The following is a 12,380-nucleotide window of genomic DNA, read 5'->3' as shown; positions in this document are numbered from 1 at the left end:
ACACATCATCACACGCCCCTCCACGGCGGGTTCCTTGCTTTGCTGGCGGTTTTGCAACTGGAGGGCTTCTCGCACGAGAGGGTCCCCCGAGAGCGCACGTTTGGTGAGGGACGCACACACGCATTTGTTTCCTTGCTTGGCTTCTGTTTGCACGCGCGGACCCCCGGAGAGCGGATCCCCTCCCCCTCGCCCAGCGCGCCCTGCCCCTGCCCTCTCCCCGCCACCCGCTGGCCTCTCCAGGCCTCTCCGGCTGCTTTGTCCAGATTCCAGCCCCTGGGGTGGGTGCCTGCCTGGCAGCCCGCCGTGCCGGGCGTAGGGGGTGGGGTAGGGGTCGGGGGTGGTGGCAGAGGGGCCAGAGAGTTGCTAGGTCTCTGCAGCCCACGGTCCCGAGGCCCTTGTGCTCTCCCGGGCTCCCCTGATGACCTCTGGCCCTACCCCAGTTCTGCTCTGAAAAGTTCATTTCCTGGAGGCCTGCGCGGGAAGGCGCTGCGTCCTGCTCCCTTCCTGCCTGCCTTGCTCCTGGCTGGGATGCCTGCACTCAATCTGGCCTGGCCCGCAGGGTCAGGTACCCGCCATTCCTCTCCTTGAAAGTCCCAGGGCACTTGGCTCCCCCGAGTTGCTCCCTGGCATTTTAGAAACGATCAAGTCGGTCCAACTCGCAGCAACCAAGCGATTCCCTTTCTTCTTTTTCCTTGAGAGCAGTCGTTTCATTCCCCAAACGCTGGCGGGGTCCCAGTTAGGAACAGTCCGACCTGCTCCTCAGTACTAGGGGATCCCGGCAGATCAGGAGACCCCCTTTCCCCCCCAAAGAAGGGGCCGGGTAAAAGGTAGATGTTTGTCCTTTCTCCAATTCCAAGGGCTCTGGGGCTTGTCATAATATTTTCTTTTCCTTTTCCTGGGCTCCCTGCTTATGCCCAGAAAGAAAGGTCGAATTGGGATTTCTGGTTGGGAAATAGTTTGAGGTGACTTGTGCCGTTGATTTTTGGAGTCAAGTCTCCAGGCAGGGGGATTTTTTTTTTTTTTTTTTTTTTGCCTAAAGGAAGATGCAGAGCTTCCTGTAGCCTCCGGAGGGTCTCAGAACCTTGTTTGCCGAGGGGAGACGCGGAAAGTGAAGGTAGTAAACCCGTCTGCAGGGCCAGATGGGCGGCTGGCCCCGAGTTGCTACACCCGCTCCTGGAGCTCAAAGAGACTCAAGCATCGGCCTCTCCCGAAATGAGCCTGGAAATGATTTTTTAATGAGCTGCTCTAAGTGTTTGTATGTACAGCAGACAGTTCGAGCTGAGTGATGGGGGAGAGGCAGCCAAGTGGGGTCCGCCCGCCCAAGCATTCGGAGGAGCGTTTTTTTCGCTTTGCCCTCCCACCACAGGGCAAGCTCTGCATGCAGGAGTCCCACTATTCCCGCCCGCCCCCCCCAACCACCACTCCCCTGCCCTACCATCCCTTTGGCTTTTCTCGAAGCTGTAGCCCGCTCTTGTCCTGTGTACTATTCCGTCTTTTATTCAGTGTGCAGGGGTGATCAGGGTGGAGCTGTGGCTATTTAATAGCCTGGGAAGAATTAAGAGCAGAGATAATTCGACTAGGTAAGAGTTCCCGCAGGTGATGGATTTATTGCTGTTTCAGGAAGGGCCTTCCCCTTGTTCCAGCAATATTCAAAAGTGTGTTCTGGAGTCTGTGTGTGCGCGCGGGACAGCTTCGCACCCAGGGTTTAAAGCGACAGGGTCCTCACCTTTAAAGACGCTTGATGGTGCTTCTTAAGGAACAGGGGCGCCCTTTTACATTTGATTCGGGTTTTGTTTTGCCTCCACTGCTGTGTGTCAGGGTGCTGTGAAAGTCGCTTGACTGTAAATTCGTAATTGATCTCGGAAACGTGAAAGCCCGTAGCAGGAAGGACAGAAATCTAACAATTTCTGGTGGATGCTCGGGAAGTCTGATGTGAAAACGTAGGCATCGTTTGATTCGAAAAAAATCAAAACAGGCCTCACAGACATAAACCTCCCTTCCGGAGTGGGGTCACTTGTCTCTCGGGACATTTGTCCATCTGCGGAGAAACCCAGTCACCGGGGAGGATGCCTGGCACACCGAGAAGAGGGCCCTGGTATGGGGAGAATAGCCCCGTAGGTTTTTTTTACTTTATTATTATTATTATTTGCTTTATGGGTCACACCCGGCAATGCTCAGGGGTTATTCCTGACTGTACTCAGGAATTACTTCTGGCGGGGCTTGGGGGACCATATGACATGCTGGGGATTGAACCCGGGTTGGCTGTGTGTACTATTGTATTTTTATTTGGGGGGGGCACACCCGGCAATGCTCGGTACTTACTCCTGGTTCTGTGGTCATGAAATTATGCCTGGGGGTGCTGGAAAGTGCTGGGGCTTGACCCTGGGTTGGCTGTGTGCAAGGCAAGTCTTATGTCTTCCAGCCTCCTTATGGTTCTTTTTTTGAGGGGGGGCACACCTGGTCGTGCTCAGGGCATATTCCTGACTCTGTGCTCCGGAATCACTGCTGGAGGGGCTCGGGGGACCTTACGGCGTGCCAAGGGTCGGGCCCGGGTCAGCTGCAGGCAAGGCCAGCGCCCTGCCAGCTGCACTGTCTTCTCCATCCCCAGAAGTCACATTTTCTGACCTACTTTCCCTCCCCATCCCGTCTCCCCTTTTTGTTCCCTGGTGGTATGGTGTGGCAGTGGTGAGGATCTGGTCCCTTTGATAATTTTGGCCTTGTTCTCTGGGGCTGTTCTCAACGGTCTCCCTGATGTTCTTGTTGCTGCTGGTACCACAGGGGGCATGGGGGGGCGGGGAGTGAGATTTGTGAGTGGAGGTGTGGTACCCGGTCTCTCTCACCCATCCACCAGTCTCATCATTGATTTGGAAGGGGAAGACACTTTTCCAGCCTCGGCCCTAAAACTTTAGAACGGTGTGTCCTTCTGTCCGTCTTCTGGTTTCAGCAGCTGCCTGTTAATCACCGTTCTGAATATGAACAAATACAGGCCTCTCCCCCGATGCCAACTGCCCCCAGTGATTTCTCTTGAGTTCCCCTCCCTCGCTGTCTTTCTCTCCTGCCAGCCCGACGCGCCTCCAAAGTCCATCTTATAAATTGGGTGGTCTCAAGACCTGGGAACGGGAGTGTGCGCCGTGGCTTGTGTTTCCATGGAAATAATTGAGATGTAATAAATAGAGGCGTTCTGAGGTTACAGGTTTCTTGATTCAGCTGAGACCACATACAAGTGTAAATTGTCGAGATTTGTTTGGCTAAATGTCGATGATCTTGGAGGAAGGGCAAAGCAAAATCCTCTCTAGGTTCTTTCGTTTTCTGTTTTCTGCGAGGACGGGGGGGGGGGGGGGGGGGGGGGGGGCAGCTGACATCCAGCCCTAGCTTTCCTCTCCCCTTCCCCAGTGAAGCCCCCGACCCCCCACCACCACCATCCTGCTGTGGAAGGGGCTCAGGGGGCTCACAGTTTAGAAACCATCCTCTCTTGTCTGGAAACCATCCTCTCTGTCCAGTAATTGCTGCTTGTTTATTTTTTTACACCTTCTTTTCTTTCTTTCTTTCTTTCTTTCTTTCTTTCTTTCTTTCTTTCATTCCCTCCCTCCTTTCTTTCTTTCTTTCTTTCTTTCTCTTTTTCTTTCTTTCTTTTTGCTTTTTGGATCACATCCAGTGAAGCTCAGGGGTTACTTCTGGCTCTGCACTCAGGAATTAGTCCTGCTGATGCTTGGGGGACCATAGGGGATGCTGGGAATTGAACCTGGGTCGACCGCGTGCCAGGCAAATGCCCTACCTGCTGTACTATCACTCTGGCCCCTCTCCCCTCTTTCTTTCTTTCTTTCTTTCTTTCTTTCTTTCTTTCTTTCTTTCCTTCCTTCCTTCCTTCCTCCTTCCCTCCCTCTTTCTTTCTTTCTTTCTTTCTTTCTTTCTTTCTTTCTTTCTTTCTTGTGCTTTTTGAGTCATTCCTGGCGATGCACGGGGGTTACTCCTGTCTCATGCACTCAGGAATTACTCCTGGAGGTGCTCGGGGGACCATAGGGGATGCTGGGAATAGAACCCGGGTCGGCCACGTGCAAGGCAAATGTCCTACCCGCTGTACTATCACTCCAGCCCTCTTTCTTTCTTTCTTTCTTTCTTTCTTTCTTTCTTTCTTTCTTTCTTTCTTTCTTCCCTCCCTCCCTTCTTTCTTTCTTTCTTTCTTTCTTTCTTTCTTTCTTTCTTGTGCTTTTTGGGTTACTCCTGGCGATGCACAGGGGTTACTCCTGTCTCATGCACTCAGGAATTACTCCTGGAGGTGCTCGGGGGACCATAGGGGATGCTGGGAATAGAACCCGGGTCGGCCACGTGCAAGGCAAATGTCCTACCCGCTGTACTATCACTCCAGCCCTCTTTCTTTCTTTCTTTCTTTCTTTCTTTCTTTCTTTCTTTCTTTCTTTCTTTCTTCCCTCCCTCCCTTCTTTCTTTCTTTCTTTCTTTCTTTCTTTCTTTCTTTCTTGTGCTTTTTGGGTTACTCCTGGCGATGCACAGGGGTTACTCCTGTCTCATGCACTCAGGAATTACTCCTGGAGGTGCTCGGGGGACCATAGGGGATGCTGGGAATTGAACCTGGGTCGGCCACGTGCAAGGCAAACGCCCTACCCGCTGTACTATCACTCCAGTCCTCTTTCTTTCTTTCTTTCTTTCTTTCTTTCTTTCTTTCTTTCCCTCTTTCTTTCTTTCTTTCTTTCTTTCTTTCTTTCTTGTGCTTTTTGGGTTACTCCTGGTGATGCACAGGGGTTACTCCTGTCTCATGTACTCAGGAATTACTCCTGGAGGTGCTCGGGGGACCATAGGGGATGCTGGAAATCGAACCTGGGTCGGCCACGTGCAAGGCAAACGCCCTACCCGCTGTGCTATCACTCCAGTCCTCTTTCTTTCCTTTCTTTCTTTCTTTCTTTCTTTCTTTCTTTCTTTCTTTCTTTCTTTCTCTCTCTCTCTCTAAAAAATAACACAACCAAAACTCAGAACATCATGACAACCAATTCAGATGATTACATGCCCCGGGTACCAGAACCTGGCTTCACATCCGTGCCTTGTGTCCACGCATAACTGAAGGTGCACGGTGCCCTCGACTCAACAGTCTGAGAGTTATTCAACAGCAGCAGCAGTAGCAGCCTGGCACCGAGGTGGCATGCTGCAGTGCCTTCACAGAGGAGCCGGGGCGGGCGGTTGGAGGGGGGTGCCCGTCGGGAGGAGAGGACCGGAGTGCAGCATCTTTTGCGTGCTGCCTGCCTAGCTGGAGACGGAGGCTGGCGGGTCTGGCTCAATCTAATAGAAAGTTGCAATAATTGCTATATCGGTAGCCAACTCTTAAGCTGGTGGCTGTGGAATTCTTCCCCTGATGTAGGATTTAATAGTCTGGCAATTAGATGCATTGATTTCTCTTAACTGTTCATTTGGATGTGTAAACGCAAGGAGCCTGCCCCTGCTGCCGGGGTGCAGGCAGGCTGCCTGGCGCTTGGAAGAGGGCGGGGTGAGGTGGTGGCACAGGGAGGAACCAGGATTCTTCGAAGCACCGGTGGGGCAAGTCTCTGCGTCTTAAAAATATTTGGCCAGGGAACGGCACCTGTCGTGCAGCCGCTGTTGACAAACCAACGGTGGTCTCCGGTCCTGCCTGCAGGCAGCCGCGGCCCCTGCTGCTGTGCGAATTCCACAGTTTTGGCAAAACTCATGATTTTTGGTCTGGTGGGTGCAAGAGGAAAGTGTCTCAAACTCCCCTGCTCTGAGTTCCTGAGGGGTTCCAGCCTCTGCAGTGAGTTCTCTCTCCCCTCCAGCTTCCGTAGCAATAGTTGGAGGCTTGGGACTATATGGTTTTTTGTTTGTTTGTTTGTTTGTTTTGGGGGCAACCACCCCCCACCCCCCCACCCCCACCCCCAGTGGTGCTCAGGACTTTACTCCTGGCTCTGCACTCAGAGATCACTCCTGGCGGTGCTCAGGGGACCATGTGGGATGCCGCTGTTCCAACCCACGTTGGCTGTGTATCAGGCAAGAGCCCTACCTTTTCTGTGTTATCACTCTGGTCATCTTGACTTGCCGTTCTATCAAGTCCCATAGAGGTGTGGGAACATGGCATCTTGGACCCCTTGACAGGCTGGGGTTAGAAGAGTGTGACGATAAAGATCTTATAAATACTAGCATCTCTGAGCTCCAGGCTCCTGGACTGGGAGGTTCCTCGACATCCCCAAGGAACTTTTAGGTGCTCTGCCGTTACCTAAAAGTGTCTTGAGGGTCGGCCATCCGAGGGTGACTCGGATTCCTCATGGCCCCATCATTTGACCAAGGTCGGGAGGTGGGGGGGATGGCTTTAGTTAACTCTGACCAACATTAGGGGCTTCTTATTTTCCTGGACCTTGGTGTTTGCAAGAACATTTTCTTCCTATCTCAAGAACGTTTGCAGTAGATGCCAGGGCTCTTTCTCCTTCCTGCCTGCTTTCCTTCCTTTCTTCTCTCCTTCCTTCGTTCCCTTCTTTCCTTCCTTCCGGTGTGCACTCAGCAGTGCTCAAAGGCTTCTCCCAGTTGCTCCTCGGAGGTTACTCCTGGTGCTGGTGCTCAGGGAACCGTGTGGTAGCTGGGGATGGAACTGCAGACTCCTGCATGCTAGGTGTGTGCTCCAGCCCACTGAGCGGTCTCTGGCCCACAGTTCATTCCTTCCTCTTTTCCTTCCTTCCTTTGCGCTCAGGGAATTGCTTCTGGTGGGCTTAAGATTGAACCCGCATCGGCCATGTGCAAGGCAAGTGCCTTACCTGCTGTACTGGTGCCCCTGGAACTCCTTTCTTGTCTGCAGGTCTAGGACACCTGAAAAACTACTGGTCCCTGTCTTATTGCGGGTACCTGGGGACAGGTGCCACATCCTTGGTTGGTGAATCTGACTTTTTTTTTCCTTTTTCACAAATTCCTGTTAGTGTGCAAGGGCGTTTTGTGCATACCCACTTTAGTTAGTAATCAGAATCATCCTGCACCCAAAATGGACTAATTAATTAAGCCTGGACTGCGGAGTCCTGGGAGAAGTTTTTGGCGCTTGTGTGTGTAAATGTCGAGGGAAACTTTTGATTCCTTGCTTACCTGCCAGGATTGGTGACAGCCAACAATCGGGGTTGCACGTTCAGTAAATAAAATACTTTACCTCTTTCTGGGAGTGCCAATTAGCTGATTGCTCCGTGCTGCTGCCTTTAAGGAGAATGCTGTTTTACCTATCTTCTTGTACAAAGGTTTGATTTTTAATGTCTTGTGAAAAGGATTCTCTTTGTCTTGATTGATGTCAGGAATAAAAGCATGATGGTAATATCCCTTTGAAAGCTATTGTATTGTCAGCCCGGCCTGACAGCGGGAGGGCCTCCCAGCGTTATAGATTAGCGCTGTGAAAACACCGGCGTTTTCTTTGTTACGTAGCTGTTGTTCTACTTGCAAAGTCAATTACACAATGTCGGAGCTCAGTTACCGAGTTGACTTTGGAAGTAGCAGCATCTTCCATTCTCTTCTTAGGGATATAATTTTCTGGGGCTGTTGTTGTGTTTCTGTCTTTCTCTCTGACCCTCTCGCCTCCCCGGCGTTCCTGCCACCCACCCCTGGAGTGCGACTGCGTTAGCTAGGCAAATACACAAATAACACTCTGGCTTCAGTTGTGACAAGTCAAAACCCGAGATTGTCAAAAGGTATCTCTGGGTGCTTCTGCTCATTCACATCTCTCTGCCTTCCCATTGATGTGGTGACTTCAGCTGCCAAGATATATAAAACTGCTATCAAACGAGACGATAATCTCTCTCTCTCTCTCTCTCTCTCTCTCTCTCTCTCTCTCTCTCTCTCCCGGGGGGGTCATACATACCCTATAGTGCTCAGGGCTTACCCCTGGCTCTCTGCTCAGGGATCACTTCTCACAGGGCTTGGGGGACCTTCTGGGATGCTAGCATTGAAACCTGGGTCAGTGTGCGAGGCAAGTGTCCTGCCCTCTGTACTGGAAATGTTAATCTCCAATCTAGTGGGTTGTTCTCTGCACTCCGGGGGCCTTGCGGTGGGTGGACACATTCAAGGTTTTCTTTTGTCCTGTATAGACTGTGACTTGGGCTGAGCTGGGCTCCTGGACTGAAGGGAGTCCTGTGGTGGGGGGTGGGGGAGAAAGGCCCAGAGCTATTATCCCTCTTCTCCTGCTGCAGATGGCAGATGCGAATTGCCTGTCCGTGCCAGGCAGCGGGCCTTCTCCTTTTCCGCCAGGATGGATCTGCCTCAGCCCCCGAGTGCCTCTGAGAGAGGCAGGTTTCGCAGTGTCCCACACAGAACTGGGGTGAGAGCATAACTATTTTTTTTTCTTTTTGCTTTTTTTGGGTCACACCCAGCGATGCTCAGGGGTTACTTCTGGCTTTGCACTCAGAAATTACTCCTGGTGGTGCTCGGGGGACCATATGGGATGCTGGGAATTGAACCTGGGTTGGCCGTGTGCAAGGCAGATGCCCTACCCACTGTGCTATCGCTCCAGCCCCGAGAGCATAACTGTTTCTTGTTGGGTTGGTTTGTGGGCCACAGCCAGCTGAGCTCAGGGCTTGCTCCTGGCTCTGTGCTCAGGGATCACTCCTGGCAGGGCTGGGGGAGTCAGAAATGGTGCCGGGCATTCGAACTGGCTGTGTCCAAGGCCAGCGCCCTGGCTACTCTGCATTCTCCTCCACTGTGAGCGATGCCGTCTCGGACGAGAGAAGATGCACAGGGCCTTAGTTCTTCTGATCCTGTGACCGCCGAAGAGCTCGTCAGAGCTGTCATGGACTGCAGGTGACAGGGACCTATCAGGAGACGGTCCGAGGACACTAACTGGGCCCCTGAAGTTATTAGGATGAGCCGCCAGACAAGAGCCTGTGCTCGCCAGCAATTTGTCAGGACTAATTTTGTTTTTCTCCAATAATTGAAAATTAATGTCTTGAAGTGAAAGCAGATGTTCGTGTCATCTTCTGAATTGGGATATAAAATGGGGCTCTGTGGAGGGGCGCACTCGTGTGCTCACAGTTTCCCTCCCTGTGGCTGTGGTGGTGGTGGTGGGCTGACGTCAGTCGGGCAGGATTGGGGGAGGGGTGCGGGGGGGGGGACCCAGGTTGCGCTGTGGGGGGTGGAGGTGGCCCAATCCCGCCAAGGGGGCTCTAGAGGGCTTGCCTTGGGCTGTAAACTTGGCCAGGCCTTTGTTCAGAATCCCTCCTCTGGCCCGAAGTGCTCAGGGAGACCGTGGCAGGCCTGCTCCTCGACACAGTCAGGGGAGCCTTAGTTTGGGGACAGAGCCCAGTTCATCCAGGTTAGTGGGTCCTCTGCTCTGCGGGTGTCACTTTTGGCTGAGGAAAGCGGTTTCCTGTGGCCTGTTCCTGGGCCCAGATCGTGGAGCTGCTCCCTGAATGGTCTGGGGGTGCTCAGCTTCCTTCCTTCCTTCCTTCCTTCCTTCCTTCCTTCCTTCCTTCCTTCCTTCCTTCCTTCCTTCTTCCGCACCTGGCAGTGCTCAGGGCTTACTCCTGGCTCTATGCTCACTCATCACTCTTAGCTGGACTCAGGGGACCATATGGGTGCAGGGGATCGAACCAGTTGTTCGGCTGCATAGTGGGTAAGCACCCTCCCCGCTGTATACACATTCTCTCTTTCTCTCTCTCTCTCTCTCTCTCTCTCTCTCTCTGGTCTCGTTTCTCTTTTTGTCAAGGGTGAGGGAAAACACATGCCATACTGCTTCCTAACCGTTGTGTGTGTGTGTGTGTGTGTTGTGTGTGTGTGTGTGTGTGGCATTGGGGACCTTCACAGTGTTGGACTCCCCCCTACCACCACACACACACACTCACACATACACACACACAAACACACACACACACACACACACTGGTGGGAATTGGGGCCCTGGTCCCAGCACCCTTCCAGGAGGTCATGTGGAAGAGGGTGACCTGGGGCATTGGGAGACTGCTGGGACATACGTCTCCCGATGCAGACATAGGTCTGCCGGGAGTGGGGAGGCCCGGCCCGTGGACTCAGCGAGGGCCGTGTGTGGATGAGGTCTGTGTGCCGATGAGTGACTGGCCAAGGGTGGGTGCTGTGATGCTGAGTGCTCCCCTAGTCCCTGGGCTGAGAGCTCCCGGTCTGGGTCTCAGTCTTTGCAGGGGGTGAGCTAGCCCAGGGGCCTGGGTGGACAGCCCCACAAGTCCACCCCACTTGCCGGGCAGAACACTGCTGGCCCCAGCCTGCGGGTCGCGCGTGCTCGCACCTCACTGACTGCTGCGTAGGGAGCAGGGACCGGCCAAGCCGGCTGACTCTCGGGTGCTTCTGCCCGCCTCTGCCGTCACCCCCAGCCTAGGCCTGGGGCCTGAGACCGTCCTGCCGCTCCCCTCCGCAGAAGCGCCCGTCTCCTCTTTTCGCCCGCTTTGCTCTGTAATTGAAAGTTGCCCTTTTGTTACCTGGGCATGAATTATTTTTTTTTTTGCAGCGTTGTCATTCCCTATCCTGCTGTGAGGTTTATCTCTTCTGTTGATCCTAATTAAATAAAACATACTGCTCACCTAACTGGCTGCACCGACTCTCATTGGCCGCAGGCAGAGTGTTGGCGTGCGGGCTGGGGTTGACCTGCTCAGGGAGCTGGCCTTAGTGGCCGTACTGCAGGGGCATTGTCTCGTCCCGGGGGGGGGGGGGTGGCGGCAGGACAGAGTTGCCCTGGCAGCACAGAATCAACTTCTGGGTTCTGAGTCTTCAGGGCCACGGATTTGACCGTGGTTAGAATAGAGACGGCGCTGGCTCCAGAGACCCCCAGGGAGGAGAGTGGGGGTCTCAGATGGGGCCGGCACGAGGGTACTGGGCTCGGGGGTGCAGTGAGCAGTGCTCACACTCTTCCTCATCCCTTCCCCCCCCCCACCAGCCCCGCACTGCCCTAAGTCCTCCTGGGAGACTGCAGCCTTCCCGAGCCCTGGGGCCCATACTGGGAAGATTCAGCCCGTTATTTCCCTTTTTCTGCCTTTGGATCTCTCAGAACCCTCAGAGCCCTGAGTCTAAGGCGGTCTTGGAGGCCGCCCCCCTTCCCCCTACACACTTCTTGCGTTTCCTTAGTTTACCCAGTCTGGTCTGCCACAGCTGTGCGACGGGGTGGGACTGGAGGGGAGTAGGGTGTTTGTGATTTATTTATTTATTCATGGTTTGGGGACCGCACCTGGTGGTGCTCAGGGCTGGCTCTGGCCCTGTGCTCAGGGATTACTCCTGGCGGTCCTTAGGTGGGACCATATGGAATGCTGGGGATTCAACCCAGGTTGGCTGCATGCAAGACAGTTGCCCCACCAGCTCTATCTCTGTCCCCCATCATTGTTTTTAATATTTTTTGGTTTTGGGGCCATACCTAGCATTGCTCCTGCCTCTGCTCTCAGGGATGATTCCTCATGCGTGAGCTTGGGGGACAATATGGGGCCCCCGGGATCCAGCCTGGGTCGACTGTGTCCATGGCATGTGCCCTACCTGCTCTTCAGTCCTTCATCAATTTGTTTTGGTTTTGGTTTTTGGGCTAATAACCAAACATCTGGGCAGTACTCAGGGGTGACTCCTGGCTCTGCACTCAGGACTTACCCCTGTCAGTGCTCGGGGGACCATGTGGGATGTTGGGTATTGAGCCCAGGTTGGCTGCTTGCAAGGCCTATGCCCTACCCACTGTACTATCTCTCCGGCCCTTTCTCTGCGCTTTTAAACTTGAATCTCATGGTCTTATTTCAAGCTGGTACCTGCCTCATAGTTGAGGTACGTGGGTCCTGGTTCTGCCTCCTGGGCCCACAGAGAGAAGCTCAAACCCCCTTCCTGTGGGGGTGGGGAGTGGGAGAAGCCAGGGAGAACCCACGTCTCTGCATGGGATGTGGGGCTCCCAGGGCTCAGGCCCTCTCAGTTGGTCTGGGTTGTCCTTCAAAATCTTTCCTCTTTGGCGGTCACCCGAGCGGAGTGCAGGAGGCATGGACCTTTCCTGGCCACGCAGGGCTAGCCTGCATTCAGTTGAAGGCCTTGCCTGCAGCGTCGGAGACCACCAGGCCAATGTGGGGGTGCTTCGGAGACCACAGTGCTTCGCTGGGCGATGTTTGGGGGTCTTGCATGTGCCCTAATCCCCATACTAGCTCTCCAGCCCCAAAAGAACTTTTTGTTTTTTGACTTTTGAACCATTCCTGGTAGTGCTCAGGGATCACTCCAGGGGGAACTCTGGGGGATATATGGTCAGCCACATGCAAGACAAGTGCTTTACTTAATGAGCTGTTGCTTCTTTTCTTTCTCTTTTGTTGATTTCCTTCCTTCCTTCCTTCCTTCTTCCTTTCTTCCTTTTTCCCTCCCTCCTTCCACTCTTCCCTCCCTCCCTCCCTTCCTCCCTTCCTCCCTCCCTCCCTCCCTCCCTC

At 53.7% G+C, this 12,380-nt stretch overlaps 1 protein-coding gene across 1 annotated transcript in view; it reads left to right on the top strand.

Annotated features, from left to right (window-relative positions):
- Positions 1 to 12,380, top strand: part of ZNF423 (zinc finger protein 423) — a 337,698-nt gene that overhangs the window by 1,360 nt on the left and 323,958 nt on the right. The window lies entirely within an intron of this gene.

The sequence above is a fragment of the Sorex fumeus genome, unplaced genomic scaffold (assembly GCF_029834395.1).
Source record: "Sorex fumeus unplaced genomic scaffold, SorFum_2.1 ptg000122l, whole genome shotgun sequence".
Lineage (NCBI taxonomy): Eukaryota > Metazoa > Chordata > Mammalia > Eulipotyphla > Soricidae > Sorex > Sorex fumeus.
Note: the sequence above shows the minus strand (reverse complement) of the source record. Positions and strands in the feature narration are given on the sequence as shown.